Source organism: Eptatretus burgeri, chromosome 15 (genome assembly GCF_056783735.1).
Source record: "Eptatretus burgeri isolate ZD-2024b chromosome 15, Ebu_testis_v1, whole genome shotgun sequence".
NCBI lineage: Eukaryota > Metazoa > Chordata > Myxini > Myxiniformes > Myxinidae > Eptatretus > Eptatretus burgeri.
In genome coordinates, this window is record NC_140975.1 from 46509758 (window position 1) to 46536528 (window position 26771).

At 43.0% G+C, this 26771-nt stretch overlaps 1 long non-coding RNA gene across 1 annotated transcript in view; it reads right to left on the reverse strand.

The window, feature by feature from the left end:
* Positions 1 to 2461: 2461 nt before the first annotated feature.
* Positions 2462 to 26771, reverse strand: part of LOC147012108 (uncharacterized) — a 32883-nt gene continuing 8573 nt past the window's right edge. The window contains exon 2 of the long non-coding RNA XR_015052040.1: positions 2462 to 6616. This is a non-coding gene — a long non-coding RNA (uncharacterized LOC147012108). The remainder of the gene's footprint in view (positions 6617 to 26771) is intronic.

Genomic DNA, 26771 nt, shown 5'->3' on the forward strand with positions numbered 1-26771 from the left:
GTATATACAATATTTTTTGATTGATTTGGGTCACTGAGACCATAAATATGAACAATCCGCTTGATGACACCCTGTCACCGTTGGGCATTTTTTCTAATTTGCATAAAACCAAGATTGCCACCATTGTTCCATTGAATATACTATAATTAAGATATCTCGGCTTCTAGAAGGGATTTTAAAACAATCTAAAATGTTTTAACGGAGCGTTAAGACATTAGGAACCCAATGGAATAACTTTTATTATGATTTGACAACTCCTTCATTTGCATAAATCCAAGATGGCCGCCGTCAAACTTCTCGGGAGACCGGTTTTATGGCACCACGCTATCTCATTATTATTTTGGGCTCAGTGACCTAAATCAACCAAAAAAAATTGTATATACTCCACTTCCAGGTATACCCCTAAAATCCCATTTGGCTGCCAGACTAATAGGACTCCAGGCTAACTGCCGTGACACAATAGACATCAAGACATTACTATCGTATGAGCTATCCCCGATGCCTACATCGATGTTCAACGGCTCAGGTGACATGAGAACGGGAAAGGCTAAGGCACAGTTGAAGAAGCAACTACAAGTTGAGATGTCATCAATAATCGTATTACCCAAAGTCAAATGTAGGGTGCTCGATGGTTCAGCTGTCCTCTGGGTGATACACTGGCCAGCGAATGGGACAGTCCGCGACTTTGTTGTGAACTTCAAACAGTACATCCAACATAAACTTACTTCTAGCGATGTCTATCTCATGTTCGACAGGTACCAGGATTTCAGTATCAAAAGTACGACCAGATGCAATAGAACAACAGAAGCAAGCAGAGTACATCGACTGGCTCGAGATACACCTCTACCCCCACAGAAAGTTGGCCTGACAGTGTCAGAAAATAAATCACAGCTGATGGAAATTATCTGTGAAGAGCTGACCAGAGACACTACCTTCCATCGAGACTACAGAATGACCCACAAACTTGTCATCACTAGCAGTAATAACACACCTGTTGAAATAAGTTATGGGGGAGTGGTGATCCACCGGGAAGACATGTCTACATCTCATGAAGAGGCAGACTGCATCATTGTTGAACAAGCAGTAACAGTTGTGACTGAATGCCAAGTAGGCGTGTCAGTGATTGCAGATGACACCGACGTCTTCATCCATCTGCTTCACCACTGCTTTGAGCGACAGTTAACGAATCACGTGATCATGGAATCGCCGATTCATGGTAGAACCGTTATTGACATACAAGCTACTGTTAAACAACAGCAGAGCATAGTAGATGGACTGTTGTCTATGCAAGCCCTATCTGGTTGTGATACATGTGCATGCTATTTCGGTATTGGTAAAGTCACGGTACTGAAAGTACTGCGAGAAGGCTACTCCTTGTCACTTTTGGGTGACATTCATGCATTGTTACCAGATATAACAAGACAGGCATCCAAGTTTGTGGCCGCATGCTATGGACACAAGGACTGTAGCAGTGTGTCTGAGGCAAGGAAGAAGTCATGGGCCACAAATGTTGGAAAGGGCACCACAGCCATACCAAAGCTGAAGTCTCTACCTCCCACAACAGAAGCATTTCTGGAAAATGTCAAATGGGCACACCTGCAGGCAGCTGTGTGGAAACACGCTTTGGATCTAGATTCTAGACCCTCCCTCACTCGATCCAACAGAACATGGATACGTTCGTGACGACAGTTCCAAGACTATGTTGCCTAAATCGATACATGAAGATGTGTCCCTTACTCCACAAGAGATTCTGAAACTGATTCGCTGCTCTTGTGAAAGTGAAAGACCTTGCAAATCAGGAAGATGTGGATGTGTGAGCGGTAAACTACCGTGCACTGTATTTTGCGGATGTCATGCTGAGGACCGTCATAACGAACTGACCAAATGTGATGTAGCCTCTGATGCAGATGAAGACGATGACAATTAGACATAAAGGTATTAATGTCAACACAGACAAATGAGAGGAACATCATGTTGATAACTGTGTACAATGTCATGTTCTATAAACTCTAATATCGCAGTAGTTAAAGGAGAAGAGATGTGAACGATTTCTTTATGCGCCATGGCTTGCTCAGCATAGACACTACTAGAACATTATGACTTTTCAGTCACTTTATTCTATATAATGGATATCTGAAATTAGTTTACTTAATGACCCTGGTGTCTGTCAGCTTAAATATATTCTAATGTATACGTCAATGACAAACTACTAATATTATATTGAAGGTGTTCAATGATATTGTCACCATTAAGATCAATCAAGCATGTCATTCAAAAGTACAACAAAATGTGAACAGATTGACAACGGCCATATTGGAATATGCAAATGAAGCTAATATAATTAAATTGTAATGCAAGATGTATTATATGGGACCTCTATTTTTTCAAAACACTAAAACAAATCATTTAAAATGTATCCAAAATTGTATCCAGAATGTGATTGAAATGAAAACGAGAGAAGAACCTTCAGAGTGTAGGCTTTATTCCATTTGATTGAAGCCGCTTCTACGGGCACATCAGGGGATACAGGTGCAGCAAGGAGTACATAAGCAGTAAGGTATACACGTGCAACTAATCACCGCAAAATAAATCAGTATAAGCCCGGAGTCCGATATACTCTCAATTCTCACCATTCAACGAGCACCAAGTGAACCGCTGCCGTAAATGACAATGCCCCTGGGACAATCCCCCCGACCGAGAGGAACCTTAGCTTTATCTATTCCGTGCTCGAGCCGTGCAACATGTGATCGCACGTCACGACCTTCAATTCACCACATTTTCCCCGTCTTGAAAATGTAACTAGAGGCCCAACTAACGCACCATGATTACTTCAGCACTACAGGAGTATACATTTCAAGCAACGCGAACTATCTAAACTACAGAAGCATACATGCCAAGCAGTGAGGATTATTTTGAGTTGTAGGAGCATGGTAATGAGCATCGATATATTATGTAACGAGCATATAGGAGCATGAGCATCGAGGATGCCGATAATCCCCTTTACAGATTGAGTCGGCGAGGGGGTATTATCCGTCGACCTCTCCGGGAGTAAATGGCGGTTTCACTTGAGGGAGGCTTCCGATCATCTTGGTGAGCCTCGACTCCCCGATCGCTCTCGGGTGGAACGCGGCAGCTCCGTCGCCACCATTCTCGGGTGGAGTTCCTGGGGGGGGAACACCTGGGGAGGGGATGTCAGAGGGAGGAGTGCCAGATGGTGGTGTACCTGCGGGAGGAGTACCTGAGGGAGCCAAATGGCGAACCGACACAGTGGTCTCCCTGCCATCTGGGAGCCTGACATGAGCATACTCTGGATTAGTATCGATGAGTTCGACCCCCTCCACCATGGGTTCATACTTGCTTTGTCGTACCGGGCGTTTCATGAACACTGTTCCGGGATGGGTTAGCCAGTTGGGCACCGATTGGCCGTCAACATAACGCCGCTGGTGAGTAAACATTCGTTCGTGAGGAGTTGCATTGGTGGACGTGCAGAGCAAAGAGCGTATGGAATTCAGAGCGTCGAGAAGGGTAACCTCCCACCGCTCGGGGCCCAGTCCTCTCGATTTCAACGCCAGAGTTACGGCTTTCCAAATAACTCCATTTTATCGTTCCACCTGCCCATTACCCTGTGGGTTGTAACCCGTCGTTCGACTAGTTGCTATGCCGTGCTCTAATAGGAATTGTTTTAGCCCGGCCGACATGAAACACGGCCCTCTGTCTGAATGTATGTACGAAGGTTTCCCAAACATAGCGAAGAGGTCAGACAGACATTTCACGACAGTGCCCGAGGTCATATCCGAGCACGAAAATGCGAAAGGGAACCTTGAATATTCATCAACAACAGTGAATATGTATCTGTTGTCTGTCTCGGTCGGCAGGGGCCCTTTGAAGTCAATGTTTAGTCTCTCGAAGGGAGAAGTGGCCTTGATCAATCTGCCAGAAGCTGCGTCATAGAATCTGGGTTTTAGTTCAGCACAAACAGGGCATGAAGCATTCATTTGTTTAATATCTTCAATAGAATAGGGAAGGTTTTGTCTGCGCACGAAATGTGCCATTCTGGTTACCCCCGGGTGGCACAGAGACACATGGAGGTCTTGCAAAGCCCGACTGATTGTCGCCGAACAGTAGACCCGAGAGAAGGTGTCTGCAGCAGGGTTTTCCCTCCCGGGCCGGTAAACTATGTCGTAACTATAGCAGGCTAGGTCTATCCGCCATCTCATAATTTTTTCCTTCTTAATTTTCCCGTTATTTTTCCCATCAAACATGAATGCCACGGATCGTTGGTCCGTGACGAGCGTGAAATGGTTTCCCAGTAAATAGTGTCTCCATTTACGTAGGGCTTCGACAATGGCGTACGCTTCCTTCTCTATTGCCGAGTGTCTCTGCTCGCTTCCAGAGAGAGTTCTCGAGAAGAACGCGACGGGTCACCCAGACTGATTAAGCGTCGCAGCTATCGCGTGATCAGAAGCATCTGTTTCCACCACGAAGGGCACCGAGCTATCGATCGATAATACCACGGAATTACTGATATCATCTTTGAGGCTGTGGAAAGCTTTTACAACAGCGGCATCTGGTGGGAAGTTTTTGCAATGCACTAGGGGATGTATTTTTTCGGAGTATTGGGAAATCCATCTTGCATAGTAAGCGAACATGCCGATCACCCGGCGCATTGTCTGCAGGTCCTGAGGTGGGGGTAGCTCACGAAGTGGGCGCAATTGTTCAGGACCTGCTTAATCGTGCTGTCGGCTATTGTGTAGCCGAGAAGGTCAATTGACCTTGCCGAGAATACGCATTTCTCGTAGTTGAGGGTCAGATTATATTTTCTAGCAATGCTCAAGAATCTGTCCAGATTCATATCATGTTCCCCCTGATCCCTACCGCACACTGTGACATTGTCCACGTAAACAAAAGTGTCTTTGAGGTTTTCATCTGAGATGATGTCGTCCATAACTCGTTGGAAGCAAGCTACTCCATTCGTGACACCGAACGGAATCCTCCTGAATTGGTAGAGGCGTCTACCTGCCTGGAATGCGGTGTAAGGTTTGTCTTCCTCTCGGATGGGAATTTGATGATAGGCGCTTCGCAAATCGATGGTGCTGAATATCTTATAATTGGCCACGCGTTCGACCATCTCGTCTATGCGCGGCAAAGGGTAGGCATCGAGTTGGGTGAAACGATTGACCGTTTGGGAAGAATCGACAACCATTCGTTTCTTATGATTCTGATTGGCGGTGACCAACACCTGTGCGCGCCATGGCGAATCGCTCGGTTCTATAATTCCTTCTTCCAGTAATCGCTTGGTCTCTGAAGTGATGAAGTTCATTATCAGCAGTGGTATATCGCCGCGATTTGATCGCTATCGGTTTACAGACCGGCGACAAGTTAGCAAACAGCTGGGGGGACGTTACCTCTGCGGTGGTCAAAGCATTTAAAATTAGACGAGGTTTGCTTCCTCCAAAGGGTATTTCGACGCTCGTGTGCTGCTTGAGGACATTATGACCCAGAATTACGTCTGCGCATAAATCACGAAGCACCAGTACCCTTACATCCCGATGTGTGTACCCTTTTACGTCCAATTCAACATTGCAGTACCCTCGTACGCGGGACTGTAGTGATGTGGCGGCCATGCATACCGTATTGTCTGTCGGGTGGATCTTCCATTTCCTGCCCTTCACTAGCGAGCTGTTGACGAAACTTTCAGAGCTACCGGTATCAATCAGAGCCTCAGCCATATGCCCGTTAATTCGTACGTTGATGATAGCCTTGGATAGATTCCCCGGTGAGGCTGCAGTTAGTTTCTTTTGTGAGTAGAGAGCCGCAGAAGTGGGTTTATTTCTCCTTAGAGTAGATTTACATACCCTGGCATAATGCCCTTTCTTGTCACCACCATCTGGCACTCCTCTCTCTGACATCCCCTGTGTCAGGCTGTGTCTGTGTCTGTGGGGTTCCTTGAGTTTCCACCGTAGCGGCGTTCATTAGCAGCATCGGTGTCCCAAATGACTCAGATTGCTGCTGAGCCGTATCCATCGCTCGAGCCTGGTCGACTACCTTTTCAAGAGTGGGTTGCGCTTTCTCTAGTAAGCGTTGCCGTATGTGGGCTGATCTGAGTCCTTGGATAAATGCCTCCCGGGTCGCTTCATTTCGGTGTTCCTCGGCGTTTACGGCCCGGAAGCTGCTGTCTTTTCCCAACTGTTTCAGAGCTTGCAGGAACTGATCGATTGTCTCCCCGGCTGCTTGCTTGCGTGTGTTGAGAAGATGTCGTATGTATACCTCGTTCTTGCGCTTCACGTAGAGCGCCTGCAGCACGTCGATCGCTGCTTCGTAGGTGTCACACTCCGAGAAGAGCCTGAATACGCTGGGCGAGACATGGTTTACAAGTGCGGCCAATTTGTCGGCTCCCTCTTCAATGATGGTCAGATAGTGTGAGAAGGAACGGAACCAATGCGACCATTTCATTTCTGAGTCAGTCGCGTTTGGGTCTGCGTCGAACCTCTCTGGTTTGTAGATCTTGTCCATCGTTGGTTGAGAGAGCCGAGAAAACCAAATGGAATAAATTGAAATGAAAACGAGAGAAGAACCTTCAGAGTGTAGGCTTTATTCCATTTGATTGAAGCCGCTTCTACGGGCACATCAGGGAATACAGGCGCAGCAAGGAGTACATAAGCAGTAAGGTATACACGTGCAACTAATCACTGCAAAATAAATCAGTATAAGCCCGGAGTCCGATATACTCTCAATTCTTACCATTCAACGAGCACCAAGTGAACCACCGCCATAAACGACAATGCCCCTGGGACAATCCCCCCGACCGAGCGGAACCTTAGCTTTATCTATTCCGTGCTCGAGCCGTGCAACATGTGATCGCACGTCACGACCTTCAATTCACCACAGTGGTGACATGAAACCGGTCTCCCAAGAGGTTTGACGGTGGCCATCTTGGTTTTATGCAAATTAGAAAAATGCCCAAAGGTGACAGGGTGTCATCAAGCGGATTCTTATTATTTATGGACTCAGTGACCCAAATCAACCCAAAAACATTGTATATACTCCACTTCCAGGTTAAGCTAGTTGGCTGCTGGACTATAATCATTGAAAATTGAAAATCATAAAAAAATTATTTGCAATAATCGCATTGAGTTCGACACGAGCTTTCATCAGCAAGACAAGTTATTCATTGTAAATAAAAATGGTTCCAGATTATTTAGAAGAAAAAATAAAAAGGGAGTTCTCGAATATTTAATGGGAAATGAAAATCATGGATCAATTTAGCCCTTGACAGTAAGATAATCAACTTATCATGAAGATGCATGATTAACCTGTACACGAAAACAGGAAACTCTAAAGCAATAAATAAAATATTTAACAAAAACCAGAAAATGTGGGTGTTCAAACAGGTCGTGGAAGTAATGCATTTGTTGGTGCCTGAGAGTCACAGTTTCTTGCTCATTATAAATGTGCATTTGTGTATATTTATGTCTATTATATATTGTTGCGGGCCGGGGGTTGGGTGAGAAGACCACCAGGTGGAGGATGCTATGTCGGTTCCCACCAGACTCCCCGGAATTGTAGGCCGTCGCACACGGATAATTCCGTGACGCGGTGGGTCGCTTAAACGACCGTGGACATCAATAACTCAATCGCGTGACCGAGGGTCCTCCCGTCTATGGGTTACCTAATTAATCACGTGATTTAATTACCGGGGAACACGCCCTCGGTACGCCTTGTCTGAACCGGATCACTCCACCCGATCGGATCACTTTTCCGGATCGGATGCAGCCGAGCGACACTGCCAAGGACGTACTGGCTAAAGGAATGGATCGTTGGGAATAAAGTTCTGGCTAAAGTAGGATTCGGACCATGCTGGATCAATGGAAGAAAAGACAAAAACGAGCTGGGAACATTCCTAATAATGATTTATTTACAGTCAACTTACAAAAGGGGGGCACAGAGCAGACTTAACATGAAAATAATAGCAATAATGACAATAACGATCTTCTGCGGTCTTACTTATGCAGACAAGCGCCAGCACACACACACACACACACACACACACACACACACACACACACACACACACACACACACACACACACACACACACACACACACACACACACACACACACACACGATGAAGAGAAAGTTTTGCAACCAGGAAGGGAGGGGAGTTAAGGCTATGATCTCGGTACCTTTGCGCCCGATAGCACGACCGATGCGCCACCAATACGCTTCGGGGGGGGGGATGGGGGGGATGCTCCATGGTGTAGTACCCAACAGTGGGCGAGTTGTCTCTGGACCCAGCCGCACATGTAGAGACTGTGTTCGTGAAGGAGGAACTTGAGTGGAGAAGGGGCGGAGCCCAGAGTGCGAAGGTGGAGTGGTAGGCGGGACCAGGTAGCTGGGTGGGGTCAACGTCGTGTGGGCAGAGATGAGGAGGTGGAGTCCCGACAGCAGGAGGCGGGTCGTGGCAGTCGACGAAGGCGAGAGCGGGAGAGAGGCGGAGAAGGAGCAGAGGCAAGAGAGACTGCTCGGGCCTTTATAGGACTCGCAGCTCAGGGGTAGGGGCCACCCCGAATCGAAACGTCATCACCTGAATCGGGCGCTCCGATTGGCCCCAACCCCTCATGTGGCCGGTCATCTTTGCCAGAAATCACCTCACTTCGTTTCTGGCAAGGCCATCCCAGACAGTGAACATATTTCGCTCCGACCCCATGACATGACACGAATCGCCCACACAGAAATTGGCACGCGAATCGTCTTGCAAAACCCCCGGGCCGCACCCGGGCGACCGGTCGAGGGTCCCGCATGCCTGCTCGGGCGTTCAACCAGCGTCGATCAACGCGCTCGCTCCGTACGTGCCAACGTGCCCAGTACTGTACATTCCCCGGCTCGATCACAGCTTCGCTGGCCGTAGAGATGAGAAGACGTTCACCATCCGTGGAGAATCCACTGCTGCCAGTGAGGACCGAAGGTACATTGCCATGGATAAATCCATGCACGTTTCAGAAGCGGCGTACGTGTCTGCTTTCATGCACATTCCATACAGTGCGCACGGTTCCGCCATTACGCAGGTGGCCAGCGCTCGCGTTCACACGACTCCGCTAGCGTGTGCGAGGGGCGAACACCAATATGTGTCGGATATTGAGATAGAAAAGGAACAAGCCGCTTCTACTCCACATTCTCGTATCCCACCCAACATGGCATGGAGTCGTCTTTATCGGCCTCCGTACGCGTTTCGTGCAGCGTGGGCGTCGTGCTGTCTGTGTTTCCTGTGTTGTAAAAAACACCATTCGTGCAGCCTCTTAAGAGGTATTCATTCGCATGCCTCTTTAATGCAACTGGCAATCCTCCCCATACCATCGGAAGCTCGAGTCGACAACCTCGCACTGCCAAGCACACATGACTCGCCGCACACGACGGGTTTAGAGCTCGCCCGGGAACGAGAATCTCTGTGCAGCAGTTTTCTCATCGCGGCGCCGCACGCGCTGGCCTACATGAGGCCCCACCTTATAGCGAAGGCACACATGGCTGATTTACCTCAGGAATAATCAGTCGAAAAGAAGAGTGGGGACGAAATGAAGGAGAAAATGATTGAAGCATCCCTAGCTATTAGATTTTCGCAATGCACTCCCTTGTTGTCCCGCTAAACAAAAGGAAAGGGACTATCTACATGTATAATAATGGAATGACTGTCTTGGGACACCTATCTGTTGTATGCATATGGTTCCGAGAACCGCAACAATATATACATATATATATATATATATATATATATATATATATATATATATATATATATATATATATATATTGTTGTGGATTCGCGCCCGCCGGCGTGCGAGCGGCCACGTAACTCGAATCGCGGCACGTCGCCCACCGGACGGACAATCCCGTCGTGACCCTCTCGGACTAACGCCGGGAACTAGTCACGGGTGGGCCTTTTGGCCTCACCACGATCGTGCCAATCGGCCCCCCGCGTGGGATAGGGTTGCTCGCCAAATTCGACCTACCTAAGTACCCACACGGAGGGTAGACCGGGCGATCGCACCTCGCCGCAGGTCGACTTCGGACACGGGCCACTTTAAGCGACCCGTTCCGTACTATCGGGATAACCGAGCGGTGTTATCGTCGGCCTCGACGGTTCCGATTAATTCTCGGGCGTATTTAGCCCACGACCAACCCTTTACGTGAAGTAAGATGGAGATTCAATAAAGGAAAAGACGAAGCGAAACGGGAAAAACAGTTCAACATAAAGCACATTTATTCCACGGCGAACCGAAAGCACACATATACAATTATACACCAAAAGCAAATGTAAAAGTGACACGACAATTCTGCACAAAAAGCAAATGTAAGTGACACGACAATTCTGCACAAAAAGCAAATGTAAAAGAGAAACACAATGCAGATCTACTACCGACTACCGAGCACACGGCAACACTTATACAGTTTTACTTCACAGACGGCGCCGACAACACATATACTCAAAGCAAAAGAAAAAGGGACCACCCTCAACGATGAGGGGGCAGACGGGCCTGGGGCCGAGACCGCGTCGAGCCTACCCGTCTGGTGATGAGCCGCAAGATGGCGGTGGCGCCCCGACTCCGCGGGCCTCGCTGGCACTGCCTGGAAATGGGGTGGGAACGGGGCACCCTTCTCACACTATCTCAGCGCGGGGGGGAAACAGGAGGGGGTTGTTGATGCTCGGGGGAATGAGGATATCTCGCTGGCTCGGGTCCCGCGACGAGCGTCTCCACCGCGACCTCGGTCGCGTTACCGGCCTCCCCTCTCCGCAGCTCCCCGACTCTGACACGAGCGCCCTCTCGACTGCCTTCGCCGCCGCCACCTCTCCAACTCTCCACTCTTCTCAGCTCCGTCCAACTGCTTTCTCTGACTCTTCTCTTCTCAACTCTCCTTGACTGACTACTCCTTTTCGGCGAGCGAACGCGGCCCCTTATAGCCCCCGGGGCTTCGCTCCTTCACCTTCGACCCTTCACCTCTGGCTGGCTCCCCATTGGACAGAGGAAAAGTGGGCGTGAATCATTTTTGATCCGCGAATCTGCATATAGCAATTATACTCCGACGCACCTGGAGGCGGGGCCAAATCGCCCCACGCTCGCTGATAGGACGGAACAGAAGTGGGCGTGAATCGTTTTTGATCCGATTTCTTCGGAAAGGCTGGTGTTTTTGCACCCGCTGCTCGGTGCGCGCCCTGCACGAGTCCAGGATCGGCGCCCACAAGCGGCGCGGGAATGGCGGTGATGCGATGGTTGCGAGAGCGAGATGTGACGGCAAGGGTCGTGGCTGTTGTTGTGAAGCGGCGTTGCGGTTGGTGGTTGTTGTGTGATGGCTGTTGAGACGTGGTTGGTGGTGGTTGTGGTGGTCGTAATGGCGGCTGGTCCAAAATAAAGATAGTAAAAGAAAAACGGCTATCCTGAAGGGTCGCAGCCCGCATGAATGACATTTATTCCATCTAAACAACGGGTTTGGGCCTAACTACACATATACTTACAGAGATATCTCACCTAAGGGACCTGAATGGTGGTTTGCGAATTTCGTCAACCACAACAATATATATATATATATATATATATATATATATATATATATATATATATATATATATATATATATATATATCTTCTCTTCTTCTTCTTTCGGCTGCTCCCGTTCAGGGTCGCCACAGCGGATCATCCGTATGATCCGCATAGTGATTTGGCACATGTTTTACGCCGGATGCCCTTCCTGACGCAACCCTGGTCGCCTCTTACGACACAGGGATATGGTACACCTATTATATCCGGGGTATACACCGGCCCAGTGCACTGGTACTCACTTTGCCGACCTCGGAAGGATGACAGGCTGAGTCAACCCCCTGGTGTATTAATTCAGTGGCCCAACGGGGCTTGAACTCGGGACCTTTTGGATCCCAAGCCGCTGCCCTAACCCCTGCGCCAACACCAGGCTATATATATATAGCCTGGTGTTGGCGCAGTGGTCTTGGATCCAACTTGGGATCCAACTGCGCCAACACATATATATATATATATATATATATATATATATATATATATATATATATATATATATATATATATATATATATATATATATATATATATATATATATATATATATATATATATATATATATATATATATATTGTTGTTGGAATTAGACATCATTAGTTTCATCCAGCTGATTTTGCTTGTCGTTTCCAACAATAATCCTAATCTTCTTCTTCTTCTTCTTCTTCCGACATATGGCAGCTTGGCTGCCAGGTAGCTATCATTTTGTTGGAGCACGGCTGTGCTGATGATGCTGTGCTCCTATACCAGTACACTGGTGATCATTTCACAAACCTCGGAAGGATGACAAGCTGAGTCAACCCCACCTGGTGTTAATTCAGTGGCTGACAGAATTCAAACTCAGTTCCCTAAGATCCCAAGCCAGCCACCCTCGCCGCTAAGCAAACACCAGGCTAATAATCCTGATACTTACGTCATACATTGACCGATCTTACCAAAATTGAACATGAAGGTGTCAACAAATATTTATGCAAAGATGTCCTCCAACGATCCCACTCCAGCATATCCACCAAACAACCCAAACCTTTAGCCTACCACTCACTGAACTTCAACATCAAAACAATCCCTTAAACCCTCTCCAGATCTCCAAGCATTCCTCCTCCAGCAATGTCATACCATATTGATGGCTGCTGTTTGCACATTTGTTTATCTGCATGTTGCCTGTGGCCTTTGCAGCAACCATATGATGGTCTCTGGCATCCAAAGTAAAACAAGTGATCGATTTTGCACTGGGTCCTGACAGCTCATCTTTCATTAGTAGTCTACTCAAGCTGCATCAGCAGCCGAGCTTTTGTACAGGTGGCCTTGTGTATTCAACTGCCGCTGCCCCAGAGAAGCTCGCAAGTTTTCACTCGACACAAATCAACAGAAACAACATGGATCAACGTAATGACGGTAATTAAGAGAATCGTTGAGCATCATCATGGACACAAAAACATACCCGTGGGATTTCAAACAAAATAAATAATTATAAGTTTGTGGAATCTCCAATAAAATTACATTTAAGATCCAAGTTATCTTCTTTCGATTGACGAAAATATTTCCCTAAACAGCTATTGGTCTCTTGTTATGATGTAACCAAAAACGATCTCCATTATTCAAATTTAAAATCGATTGATGTTGAGGCAAAAAGATGGAAATTTGTCAAAAAGCAGAATACTGGCATATCTGGGATATCCAGCATCGTCCTCTGTATGCACAAGTACTGTCCTCCCATGTACCTCTGAAAAGCTGGTATTCCATCACAGCTATCTCACACAAACCAAAGAAAAAACTGCAAGGTTCAAAGGTTAGTTCATTAGCTCTCGGTGCAAAGAAACCAACTCACTATTTCCATGAATATTAGTGATTTCTTTGCATGAAACTTTCACATTCAAATGTTGTGTATATCAACTCGGAGAAGGTGTGGCTGAGTTTCTTGACCCTCATCTTCTCAATTCTAAACTTCTTGAACCTCATCTTCTCAACACTGAGTTTCTTGAACCTCATCTTCTCAATACTGAGTTTCTTGAACCTCATCTTCTCAACACTGAGTTTCTTGAACCTCATCTTCTCAATTCTAAACTTCTTGAACCTCATCTTCTCAACACTGAGTTTCTTGAACCTCATCTTCTCAATACTGAGTTTCTTGAAGCTCATCTTCTCAATACTGAGTTTCTTGAAGCTCATCTTCTCAATACTGAGTTTCTTGAAACTCATCTTCTCAATACTGAGTTTCTTGAAGCTCATCTTCTCAATACTGAGTTTCTTGAACCTCATCTTCTCAATACTGAGTTTCTTGAACATCATCTTCTCAATACTGAGTTTCTTGAACCTTGCACTGAGCTTTGCTGTTGTCCACTTATTTTCCATTTTGTCTCTCTTTCCTTTGTAACTTGTTTTTTCCCCACATCACTGCTGTTAATCCATGTATATAATGGAGCAACGGTGCAAGTGTTTGTATGTCCGCTCTATATCCATTTATTGCGCAGCTGGCCTAATGCCGCGACAATACGGCACTTTCGAAATGACGTATGAAAGCGAAGAGGACTCTCGTGCATGGGGTGTGTGTGTGTGTGTGTGTGTGTGTGTGTGTGTGTGTGTGTGTGTGTGTGTGTGTGTGTGTTTTCAGTGATTCACTTGTGCAAGCGCTGGTACTTTTACCTGCCGTTCCTAGTGTGAAATATTCAAGTCAAATAGTCTTTTTAAACAAACTTTTCAGCATTTAAGCGAAAGGGTGACAATTTCAAAATGCTTCACCATAATCGTTGTGTTTCTGGATGCAAATCGGACTCATGGAAAGATGGAAACACTACTAATATCTGTGGACGTGACATGTCAAGTTCCCATTATTTCCTGTTAATACAAGAAAGTGGTGGCACCAGGAAACGTGTACTCCTCCTTTTAGTAATAGATGCAATCATCTCATATATTAATTTATTTTTTGTAGAGCCTGGAAGCAAACAAAATATATTTACAACAACCTTCACAGTTCCCACTCAAACCTTTAACCCTAACCCTAACACCTTTAACCCTAACACCCCCCAAAAACATGATTAATAGTAAATATCACCATTTTAAAAGTTGATTTTTAACTTACCTTGTGGACTCACAAGCACCAGATATATCCTCTCTACTGGTGTTCAGAAGGTCTCAAACCAGACAAAGTGTCTCCAATGGTACAAAGATGTCCTCCAATGATCCCACTCCAATCAACATGAAATATTGTGCGGAATGCAACAGCAACACTTAGACGAATAACAACATAAAACATGACGGATCCGGTTTGGGAAACTCACCTTTCGTGAGGTGGAAATGAGAAGCTCAGATTTCACCATACACGTGCAAAAAAAACAACCCTAAACCAGAAGTACCCAATCAGAAGTACCCAATCCTGTATATCGTTATTGGTCCTGTCACTCAATGGTGAAGAAAGACTTAAAAATTATCGGATCTGGATCTTCACCAAAATCAAATCTATTCGTCCTTGTCATGCTTCAAACCTGTCCACCAAATTTCGTCGGAATCCATCCATAACTTTTTGAGATATCCTGCTCACCGATAGACAGACAGACAGACAGACAGACAGGTGTGAAAACATTATGTTAGTCCACCTTCAATGGCAGAGGTAATCACGTCTTTGAAGTCATTCCAGGAGGAAACAGACTTAAGAGTCATCCTCCACTGCCTTTATTGGAAGGAACAAAGACTCCGAGAACATCCACATACAGAGCCCAGGAAGTGACATCTTCTTAATCGTACTTCATGATGCCCACATGACAGATGTCAAACTGTTCTTTGAAACTGCGAGGGGTAATAATAAAAGGCTAATCAATGTGATTCAGCTTGCAAAACAGTCAACACAAGACTATTGCTCCACATACTTTGGCTCCATGCTATCACCGGCTGTGATTCCTCGAGGAACTTCAAGGGAGTTGGAAACAAAATTAAGCCAATCAAGTTAATGCAGGAATCAACTCTCAAGTCTGGAAAATTTGTGGTCTCCCAGATGACTTAGTAGCAGGTCTCAAACTATTCACCTGTGGCTTGCTTGGAAAATCCAGGTTCTCAGACATTGATGAAGCATGCTTCTTCATACTGAAAGAGTAATGTACCGGTAATGCAAATGTCCTCAGCCCCTCAGAGCAACAGAGCTTCTACCAGGTGGCAAAATGGAAAAGAGCCCATTTTCCTGGTCCCTCCATCCCATGTACTGACAGCACGGCTGGACCACAAATGGAGATGGATTGGAACCATTGTCCAAAGGTGCTGTCCTTCAAACAAAATTGGTTGATACTCTCAAATCAGTGGAATACAAGTCAAGTGATGAGGATTTCCCTGCTGCAGATGAATATGACATTGACAGTGATGGTGAATGATGTGAAAATAGAATGTTGGTTTGAAGGTTTCAATAATTGTTGGTACTTTGGCAAAGCTGAAATATGTTTTTTTCAATCTCAGACACTAATGATTTGATTCATTGATTCTTTGGCATTTATTATACGGTATTATGAGCTAAGAATTTTATATAAATCGTGAATTGCAACTTCTTCTTGCCGGAAAAGCTATACAAAGCCATGATATATTTTGGAAGACAAGCTCTTCTTGCATTCAAAATTTCGAGATTTGTTCAATAAATTCAGGCAATATGCCAAGCTTGGGTAGATTTGAACAACAAACCCCTGAAATGCAGGGCTATCAATGTGAAAAGATTGAATGCACCTCAAGAAATGATTATATACTGTTGAAAAGAAATGTCATTTGGAATGTTATGATGGGATAGGGCATGTAAAAACAGGTCAAATAATAATTTTCAATGTTAACATCTTTTCTTTCCGCGGGGGCATCAATAAATAAAAAAAATAAAATGAGGTAGGATCATGGAGGGGATGGGGGTCTATGGTAGCCCACCTTCATCAACATCAACATCAACGTGCGCACCATCCATTGGAAGGACGTTTTAGGCTCGAGGAAGCTTCCTAGTACACTGGTACTCATTTCGCCAACCTCAGAAGGATGACAGGCTGAGTCAACCCCACCAGGTGTTACTGAACAGAACGACAGGAGCTCGAACTAAAAACCATACGATCTTAAGCCAGCTACCTTAACCACTATGACAACATCAGGCTATTATCATCATTCACCGTTATAATTATCATTATTTTTATGTAAATTTGGTTGGGGAATGAGGAATAGAGAGGGTTGAAAGCTGGTGAAGCTGGTGGCAAGGAATAGGATGGCCATAGCTGGTTCGTTCTTTCAGAAGTGGGACAGCAACAAAATTACTTAAAGGAATGGACAACATAGAATGGAACTGGATTTGTTGGTAGAGGAGCGACAGTTGTGGAAGATCAAGGATTGTAAAGCTGTGGCAGGAGAGCATGTCACCACCCAACACAAGCCGGTGGTGTTTGTTATTCACATGAAAAAAAATGACGGAAATCAAGAGCAGAGGTCGCAAGATGATTAGGTGGGGGAAGTGCAGGGACAACGTCCTCACTGAGTACAAGGAGAGGATGAGGGCCATGTGTGATAATGGTGATTGAGCTGATAAACAGAAGACTAAATATAAAGGCATTCTGGGGAAAATGTTTGCGGATGATCTGGCTGTTGTGGCAAAGAGTAATCCAGAGATGCAGGAGGTACTGCAGAAGTGAAAGGAGGCATTGTGGAAGCATGGACTGAGGATGAGTATGGAGAAGATTGAGGTGATGTGGGTCGGACAGCAGAAAAAGGAAATTAATATCAGGTTAGAGGGGAAGGAGATCAGAAAATAGGGAAAAGGGGAAGGAAATAGGTTTGAGTATCTGGGAGGAACAGTGACCAGTGATGGTAAGTCAGAGGCAGATGTGCGGAAGAATATTCAGGTGGTCGTGAATGAAGGTGGGTGAAGTTTACAGGGAGGGACCTCCATGTTATTGCTTTTTCCCTTAGCAACCACACTCCCGGAACTTGTCTCCAAGGCAAAAAATAAACCTGCCGTCTCGTGCAGCTATGCTACATGGGGCTAACAAGGGCTATTTATAGTTACTAGGACTTTGCCCTTTCACATTTTGACCCTATTATTAATTATTTTTCTCCATCTTCTAAAAATAAAGGTTTGTTGAAAATTTGATGACAAAAGCCTAAACGGTACCCTCGAAAGCATCTCAAAATGCAAGAGGATAAAATAAAGAAACACGGTAGCGAAGGTGGGCTAGTAAGGGCTATTTGTGCACACTCTGATGTTGCCCTTTGACATTTTGACCCAATTATTAGTGTTATCCATAGTCACATAATAAAGGTTTGTTAAAAATTTGATGACAAAGGCTCAAATGGCAAAAATAAGGGTAATGGCTTGGACAGACAGACACACAGAAGCGATTTCAAAACCCATCTCACAATCCACGGGTGGACGGGCTAATAATATATTTAACTGTCGAAACCCTCAGACAACTGCCTCCACTACAACAGTAAAGAACCAGGATTGTGTACAATAACCATAAGATTAATCCAGCCCACTTCGGCTTTTATGATGTGTGAAATCAGCTCACGGAGCACTCGTTCTTGCACAAGCTGATATTTACCCTCGCAGGAGGAGAGGGTATTGCATTTGAGTTCATTCGTTTCTTTGTCTGTTTGTTTGTTTGTCCGCACAGAACTTGCGTTTTTCTCTGCAACCACTTGTCGGATTGAGAAAAAATTTTCACCATCGGAGCGACTACTCATGGAGAATATTTGAATCATAATTTGACTTGAAACTTGGCACATATCAAGTACTCCTCATGGGGAATGAGTGATTTTTTTATGACGTCATAATTGCAAATGTAGAATGCCACATCCGATCAGGATGAAGAATTTTGAGGGTCATCTAGGGATAAAATGGTCCACAGCAAAAAAAAATTGATGATGTTATCGGTCACATGATTCATCAGCCATATTGTTTTGTTTTTTTTAACCTTCAAAAATCTTCTTCTCTGAAGTGGCTGAACAGATCGAGGCGAAACTTTACATATATGACCGCCGATCCATGAGGAACAAAATGTTCACACAAATGATGTCATCGGTCATATGGTTTGGCAGCCATATTGGATTTATGCTGAAACCTATAAAAATCTTCTTCTCCAGAACAGCTGGACAGATTGAGGGGAAACTTCACACATAATATGTTCCCCAAGCCATGGGTGTACAAGTTTGTTAAGGAATAATTGATTGGTCGCATGGTTTGGCAGCCATATTGGATTGGAGAAAATATTAAATAATGTTTTCTCTGGAACCGCTTAATCAATCGATGTGAAACATCATATTTATGATTTAGTATTGATGGGGAATAAATGTTTTAAATTGCAACTTGATGAGACACAAGGTCTGGCAGGCAGAATTATTTAATTTTTTTGACATGGGTTCTTTTTTTTCTTCTTCTTTTTTTGGGGGAATAAGGATCACTTGGCTGTGGCTGGATGGATTTGAGGGTAGAGGAGTAGCAGCTGAAATGTGAATCATATCCAGGTTCTACCTGGTGACTTCATCTTTGCTTTTTGCTTGTTTGGGTTCCTTCTGATTACTTCAATGCAGGACTTGTACCTATTTGGTCTTCCATTTGATTTGAATTTAATTTATTGTAATTCCATTCTAAATTAAATTGAATAATAATAAAAGAAAAACATCATGGGTCAGGGCCAGGTGTCAAATCAAAGCGGGACGTCTTGCTACCGGGTCATCACTGCCAGCAGTTATAAAGTGGCTGTTCGAATTGTGTCTCTTAGTCATTACGTAACACACCAGAACACAAACACCACACAAAATACACCACACAAAACGACACAAGTCATGGCGAGGGTCTGCAATCTGTGATTGCTCTTTTTCTTGTTTGTATTTGTAAATGTGGGTCATCCACTTGCCATATCATCGATTTACCCCACATTTACACACAAGCATAAAATGATGTCCTTCTACTACACTTTCCAAAAAGCTAAAGTTAAAAAAAAAAGTTTGTTGTTTGGTGAATACATATTGGACTGGAAATCAATTCTGAATTGAACCCGCTGGTTGAATCATTAATGAGGCACCACTGTGCCGCTGATGTGGTGCCCCTTGCACATTGGGGCAGGAATTTGTAACTTGTTCAAAATGCCGGCTCGAACTCACCTCCTTTTCATGAAAGACACTGTGAGAAAGACGGGACACCCAGTTTAACGTCCACCGCACACATCGATGTATCATCCTGTCTGCGAAACACCGGGTTGGCAGTTTAATAGCAGGATTGAAATTTGAACCAAGGATGGCAGCTCTGTGGTGAGTGCACATACTCCAAAGCTGTCCTCCCATCCCACACACCAATGGTATGCCACATTTAAGGGAGACTTCTGCATCATGGTCAAAGTGCATTTTTAAACCTCAAAAGAGATCCCGATTATAAAAATGTTAATGCGAATAAATTTAAATGACATGCATGCACTTCAAAATATTGCTTGCCAACAGTTTTAATGGTGATCTGATTGCCTAATTAGTTCATTGTCGGCTGGAATGCACCTGATCCCATCAAACACAAGCTGAGCAGAGTCAAGGCTGGTTAGTATACTTGGCTGGGGAATCTCCATGGAATGTAGGTTGTTGTTGGCTGAGGGATGGCATGACTAGATTCGCCATCCTGCTGCAGTACATCTTGGAATGTGGCCTCCATGTATGATCGACCAGCCTCGGGAGTACATGGACCTTTAAATAGGGACACAAGGCTTGCCAGTAGTCCATGAGGCCAAGACCCGAATTTTCACTTTTCACGACCATTTTGAGGAGCAAAGGCTAATGATGTTTTTTTTTTGTCATCCTGTGACATCTGTCGATGATGAAAAACCCTGCTGTCAAATGTCAGAGTGGCAGTTTCGTGTTAAAAACTGGGTTAATTCAAAATGGCGTCCAAAAATGCAATTGTTTTCGAAATAGTTTTTCGCTGAACTACAAGTCAAAGTTTTCACTTGTTTTTTTTGGACATTAGGCATAATATTTGACCTGAGGTAGTGAAATATCTCCTGCATTGTGTTCTGAGCTCGTGTTTGATGAACCATTCCAAGATGGTGACAAATAATGAAAATGGTAGAGAAACAAAAACGGATCATATTTTTAGTATTATTTTCACATTTGAAAGTGGTAAAGCCGCTTCAATATTTTACTATTTTCATCCATCCGTCCATCCTTCCATCAAAAAATGAATAAGAAGAACCTTTCTAACGCACGCACGAAAAATGGACCCTTTTGACCCATTCATCCACTGAGACCCCTTCAACCTTTGACGACCCTTTAAAAACCAGATGACCCAAAAGACCCCGAGGGCCCAAAAGACCCCGAGGACCCTAAATACCCATATAACGCAAAAGCCCCGAAAACCCAAAAGACCCAGAGGACCAAAAAGATCTCAATGACACAAAAGACCCAAAAGTCCCCGAGGACCCAAAAGACCCCATGGACCCAAAATAACCATATAACGCAAAAGCTCCGAGAACCGTGTGTGTGTGTGTGTGTGTGTGTGTGTGTGTGTGTGTGTGTGTGTGTGTGTGTGTGTGTGTGTGTGTGTGTGTGTGTGTGTGTGTGTGTGTGTGTGTGTGTGTGTCATGTTTTTTGTGAAGTTCTACTGGAGCGTTCTGATGTGGAATGTGAAACACCAAAATGATCGTCATGATCTCCTGACTTGATTAGGCCAATTAACTATGAAGAACCCAGAAGAATTCCCATGTTTTAAATGCACGACATGTTAATGTGTATATTGTAATCAGCTTAATAAGTCCTTCTGCGGCATAGCATTCTATTTACAAAAGAAGTCACAAAAATAATAACATTGTAGCAAACCATATATTGATGAACACAAATAATATTAACAACAATAATAATAGTCATATCATTTGGCAAGAATAATAACGAACGTATAATCTCCACCCTGGCCCAACCACATTTGGGTTTGGTGAAAGGCAAACCAATGCTCAAGCAGTACAGCAGGCAGGTATACAACAAGGCCTTGAAGACTGATGAAAGTTTGGTCCAATGGACCAACGGGCCCACTCGTAATTCTACAGAGTTCTAAAGGATAATTATAAAGAGTTCCAAAAGGTCATTCTTGTTGGTTCTAATGGGTGTAAAGGGTAATTCTAAAGGGTTTCAAAGACTAATTCTAAAGGGTGATTCTCAAGGTTGATTCTAAAGGATGTTTCTAAAGAGTAATTCTAAAGGGTATTTCTAAAGGGTGATTCTCAAGGTTGATTCTAAAGGATGTTTCTAAAGGGTAATTCTAAAGGGTATTTCTAAAGGGTGATTCTGAAGAGTATTTCTAAGGGTGATTCTAAAGGGTATTTCTAAAGGGTGATTCTGAAGGGTATTTCTAAAGGGTGATTCTAAAGGGTATTTCTAAAGGGTGATTCTAAAGGGTGATTCTAAAGGGTGATTCTAAAGGGTATTTCTGAAGGGTATTTCTAAAGGGTGATTCTAAAGGGTATTTCTAAAGGGTGATTCTAAAGGGTATTTCTAAAGGGTGATTCTGAAGGGTATTTCTAAAGGGTGATTCTAAAGGGTATTTCTAAAGGGTGATTCTAAAGGGTATTTCTAAAGGGTGATTCTGAAGGGTATTTCTAAAGTGTGATTCTGAAGGGTATTTCTTAAAGGTGATTCTAAAGGGTGATTCAAAAGGGTGATTCTAAAGGATGTTTCTAAAGGGTGATTCTGAAGGGTATTTCTAAAGGGTGATTCTGAAGGGTGATTCTAAAGGGTGATTCTAAAGGGTGATTATAAAGGGTATTTCTAAAGGGTGATTCTAAAGGGTGATTCTAAAGGGTGATTCTAAAGGGTGATTCTAAAGGGTGATTCTAAAGGGTGATTATAAAGGGTATTTCTAAAGGGTGATTCTAAAGGGTGATTCTAAAGGGTGATTCTAAAGGGTGATTCTAAAAGGTGATTCTAAAAGGTGATTCTAAAGGCTGTTTCTCAAGGGTGATTCTAAAGGGTATTTCTAAAGGGTATTTCTAAAGGGTATTTTTAAAGGGTGATTCTAAAGGGTATTTCTAAAGGGTGATTCTAAAGGGTATTTTTAAAGGGTGATTCTAAAGGGTATTTCTAAAGGGTGATTCTGAAGGGTATTTCGAAAGAGTGATTCTAAAGGGTATTTCTAAAGGGTGATTCTAAAGGGTATTTCTAAAGGGTGATTCTGAAGGGTATTTCTAAAGGGCGATTCTAAAGGGTATTTCTAAAGGGTGATTCTGAAGGGTATTTCTAAAGGGTGATTCTGAAGGGTATTTCTAAAGTGTGATTCTGAAGGGTATTTCTTTAAGGTGATTCTAAAGGGTGATTCAAAAGGGTGATTCTAAAGGGTGATTCTAAAGGATGTTTCTAAAGGGTGATTCTAAAGGGTATTTCTAAAGGGTGATTCAAAAGGGTGATTCTAAAGGGTATTTCTAAAGGGTGATTCAAAAGGGTGATTCTAAAGGGTGATTCTAAAGGATGTTTCTAAAGGGTGATTCTAAAGGGTATTTCTAAAGGGTGATTCTGAAGGGTATTTCTGAAGGGTGATTCTAAAGGGTATTTCTAAAGGGTGATTCTGAAGGGTGATTCTAAAGGGTGATTCTAAAGGGTATTTCTAAAGGGTGATTATAAAGGGTATTTCTAAAGGGTGATTCTAAAGGGTGATTCTGAAGGGTGATTCTAAAGGGTGATTCTAAAGGGTATTTCTAAAGGGTGATTATAAAGGATGTTTCTAAAGGGTGATTCTAAAGGGTATTTCTAAAGGGTGATTCTGAAGGGTATTTCTAAAGGGTGATTCTAAAGGGTATTTCTAAAGTGTGATTCTGAAGGGTATTTCTTAAAGGTGATTCTAAAGGGTGATTCAAAAGGGTGATTCTAAAGGGTGATTCTAAAGGATGTTTCTAAAGGGTGATTCTGAAGGGTATTTCTAAAGGGTGATTCTAAAGGGTATTTCTAAAGGGTGATTATAAAGGGTATTTCTCAAGGGTGATTCTAAAGGGTATTTCTCAAGGGTGATTCTGAAGGGTATTTCTAAAAGGTGATTCTAAAGGCTGTTTCTCAAGGGTGATTCTAAAGGGTATTTCTAAAGGGTGATTCTGAAGGGTATTTCTAAAGGGTGATTCTAAAGGGTATTTCTAAAGGGTGATTCTAAAGGGTATTTTTAAAGGGTGATTCTAAAGGGTATTTCTAAAGGGTGATTCTGAAGGGTATTTCGAAAGAGTGATTCTAAAGGGTATTTCTAAAGGGTGATTCTAAAGGGTATTTCTAAAGGGTGATTCTGAAGGGTATTTCTAAAGGGCGATTCTAAAGGGTATTTCTAAAGGGTGATTCTGAAGGGTATTTCTAAAGGGTGATTCTGAAGGGTATTTCTAAAGTGTGATTCTGAAGGGTATTTCTTTAAGGTGATTCTAAAGGGTGATTCAAAAGGGTGATTCTAAAGGGTGATTCTAAAGGATGTTTCTAAAGGGTGATTCTAAAGGGTATTTCTAAAGGGTGATTCTGAAGGGTATTTCTGAAGGGTGATTCTAAAGGGTATTTCTAAAGGGTGATTCTGAAGGGTGATTCTAAAGGGTGATTCTAAAGGGTATTTCTAAAGGGTGATTATAAAGGGTATTTCTAAAGGGTGATTCTAAAGGGTGATTCTAAAGGGTGATTCTGAAGGGTGATTCTAAAGGGTGATTCTAAAGGGTATTTCTAAAGGGTGATTATAAAGGATGTTTCTAAAGGGTGATTCTAAAGGGTATTTCTAAAAGGTGATTCTGAAGGGTATTTCTAAAGGGTGATTCTAAAGGGTATTTCTAAAGTGTGATTCTGAAGGGTATTTCTTAAAGGTGATTCTAAAGGGTGATTCAAAAGGGTGATTCTAAAGGGTGATTCTGAAGGGTATTTCTAAAGTGTGATTCTGAAGGGTATTTCTTAAAGGTGATTCTAAAGGGTGATTCAAAAGGGTGATTCTAAAGGATGTTTTTTTAAAGGGTGATTCTAAAGGGTGATTCTAAAGGGTGATTCTAAAGGGTGATTCTAAAGGATGTTTCTAAAGGGTGATTCTGAAGGGTATTTCTAAAGGGTGATTCTAAAGGGTATTTCTAAAGGGTGATTATAAAGGGTATTTCTCAAGGGTGATTCTAAAGGGTATTTCTCAAGGGTGATTCTGAAGGGTATTTCTAAAAGGTGATTCTAAAGGCTGTTTCTCAAGGGTGATTCTAAAGGGTATTTCTAAAGGGTGATTCTGAAGGGTATTTCTAAAGGGTGATTCTAAAGGGTATTTCTAAAGGGTGATTCTGAAGGGTATTTCTGAAGGGTGATTCTAAAGGGTATTTCTAAAGGGTGATTCTGAAGGGTGATTCTAAAGGGTATTTCTAAAGGGTGATTATAAAGGGTATTTCTAAAGGGTGATTCTAAAGGGTGATTCTAAAGGGTGATTCTGAAGGGTGATTCTAAAGGGTGATTCTGAAGGGTATTTCTAAAGGGTGATTATAAAGGATGATTCCAAAGGGTGATTCTAAAGGGTATTTCTGAAGGGTGATTCTGAAGGGTATTTCTAAAGGGTGATTCTAAAGGGTATTTCTAAAGTGTGATTCTGAAGGGTATTTCTTAAAGGTGATTCTAAAGGGTGATTCAAAAGGGTGATTCTAAAGGGTGATTCTGAAGGGTATTTCTAAAGTGTGATTCTGAACGGTATTTCTTAAAGGTGATTCTAAAGGGTGATTCAAAAGGGTGATTCTAAAGGATGTTTTTTAAAGGGTGATTCTAAAGGGTGATTCTAAAGGGTGATTCTAAAGGGTGATTCTAAAGGATGTTTCTAAAGGGTGATTCTAAAGGGTATTTCTAAAGGGTGATTCTGAAGGGTATTTCTAAAGGGTGATTCTAAAGGGTGATTCTAAAGGGTGATTCTAAAGGGTGATTCTAAAGGGTGATTCTAAAGGGTATTTCTAAAGGGTGATTATAAAGGGTATTTCTAAAGGGTGATTCTAAAGGGTGATTTTAAAGGGTGATTCTGAAGGGTGATTCTAAAGGGTGATTCTAAAGGGTATTTCTAAAGGGTGATTATAAAGGGTATTTCTAAAGGGTGATTCTAAAGGGTGATTCTAAAGGGTGATTCTAAAGGGTATTTCGAAAGGGTAATTCTGAAGGGTATTTCTAAAGGGTGATTCTAAAGGGTATTTCTAAAGGGTGATTCTGAAGGGTATTTCTAAAGGGTGATTCGAAAGGGTATTTCTAAATGGTGATTCTGAAGGGCATTTCTAAAAGGTGATTCTAAAGGGTGATTCTAAAGGATGTTTGTCAAGGGTGATTCTAAAGGGTAATTCTAAAAGGCGATTCTAAAGGGTGTTTGTCAAGGGTGATTCAAAAGGGTAATTCTAAATGGCGATTCTAAAGGGTATTTCTGAAGGATAATTCTAAAGAGTTTTAAAAGGTAATTCTAGTGGGTTTTAATGGGTGTAAAAGGGTAATTCTAAAGGGTTTTAAAGAGCAATTCTAAAGGGTGATTCTAAAGGGTTTTAAAGAGCAATTCTAAAGGGTGATTCTAAAGGGTATTTCTAAAGGGTGATTCTAAAGGGTATTTCTCAAGGGTGATTCTGAAGGCAATTTCTAAAGGGTGATTCTGAAGGGTATTTCTAAAGGGTGATTCTGAAGCGTATTTCTAAAGGGTGATTCTGAAGGGTATTTCTGAAGGATAATTCTGAAGAGTTTTAAAGGTAATTCCAATGGGTGTAAAAGGGTAATTCTAAAGGGTGATTCTGAAGGGTATTTCTAAAGGGTGATTCTGAAGGGTATTTCTAAACGGTGATTCTGAAGGGTAATTCTAAAGGGTGATTCTGAAGGGTATTTCTGAAGGATAATTCTAAAGAGTTTTAAAAGGTAATTCCAATGGGTGTAAAAGGGTAATTCTAAAGGGTGATTCTGAAGGGTATTTCTAAAGGGTGATTCTGAAGGGGTTTAAAGAGTAATTCTAAATGGTGATTCTGAAGGATAATTCTAAAGAGTTTTAAAAGGTAATTCCAATGGGTGTAAAAGGGTAATTCTAAAGGGTGATTCTGAAGGGTATTTCTAAAGGGTGACTCTAAAGGGGTTTAAAGAGTAATTCTAAATGGTGATTCTGAAGGATAATTCGAAAGAGTCTTAAATGGTAATAACAGCTCGTGGGTTCTAATGGGTGTCAAAGGGTAATTCTAAAGGGTTTTAAAAATTAATTCTAAAGGGTATTTCTGAAGGTTATTTCAA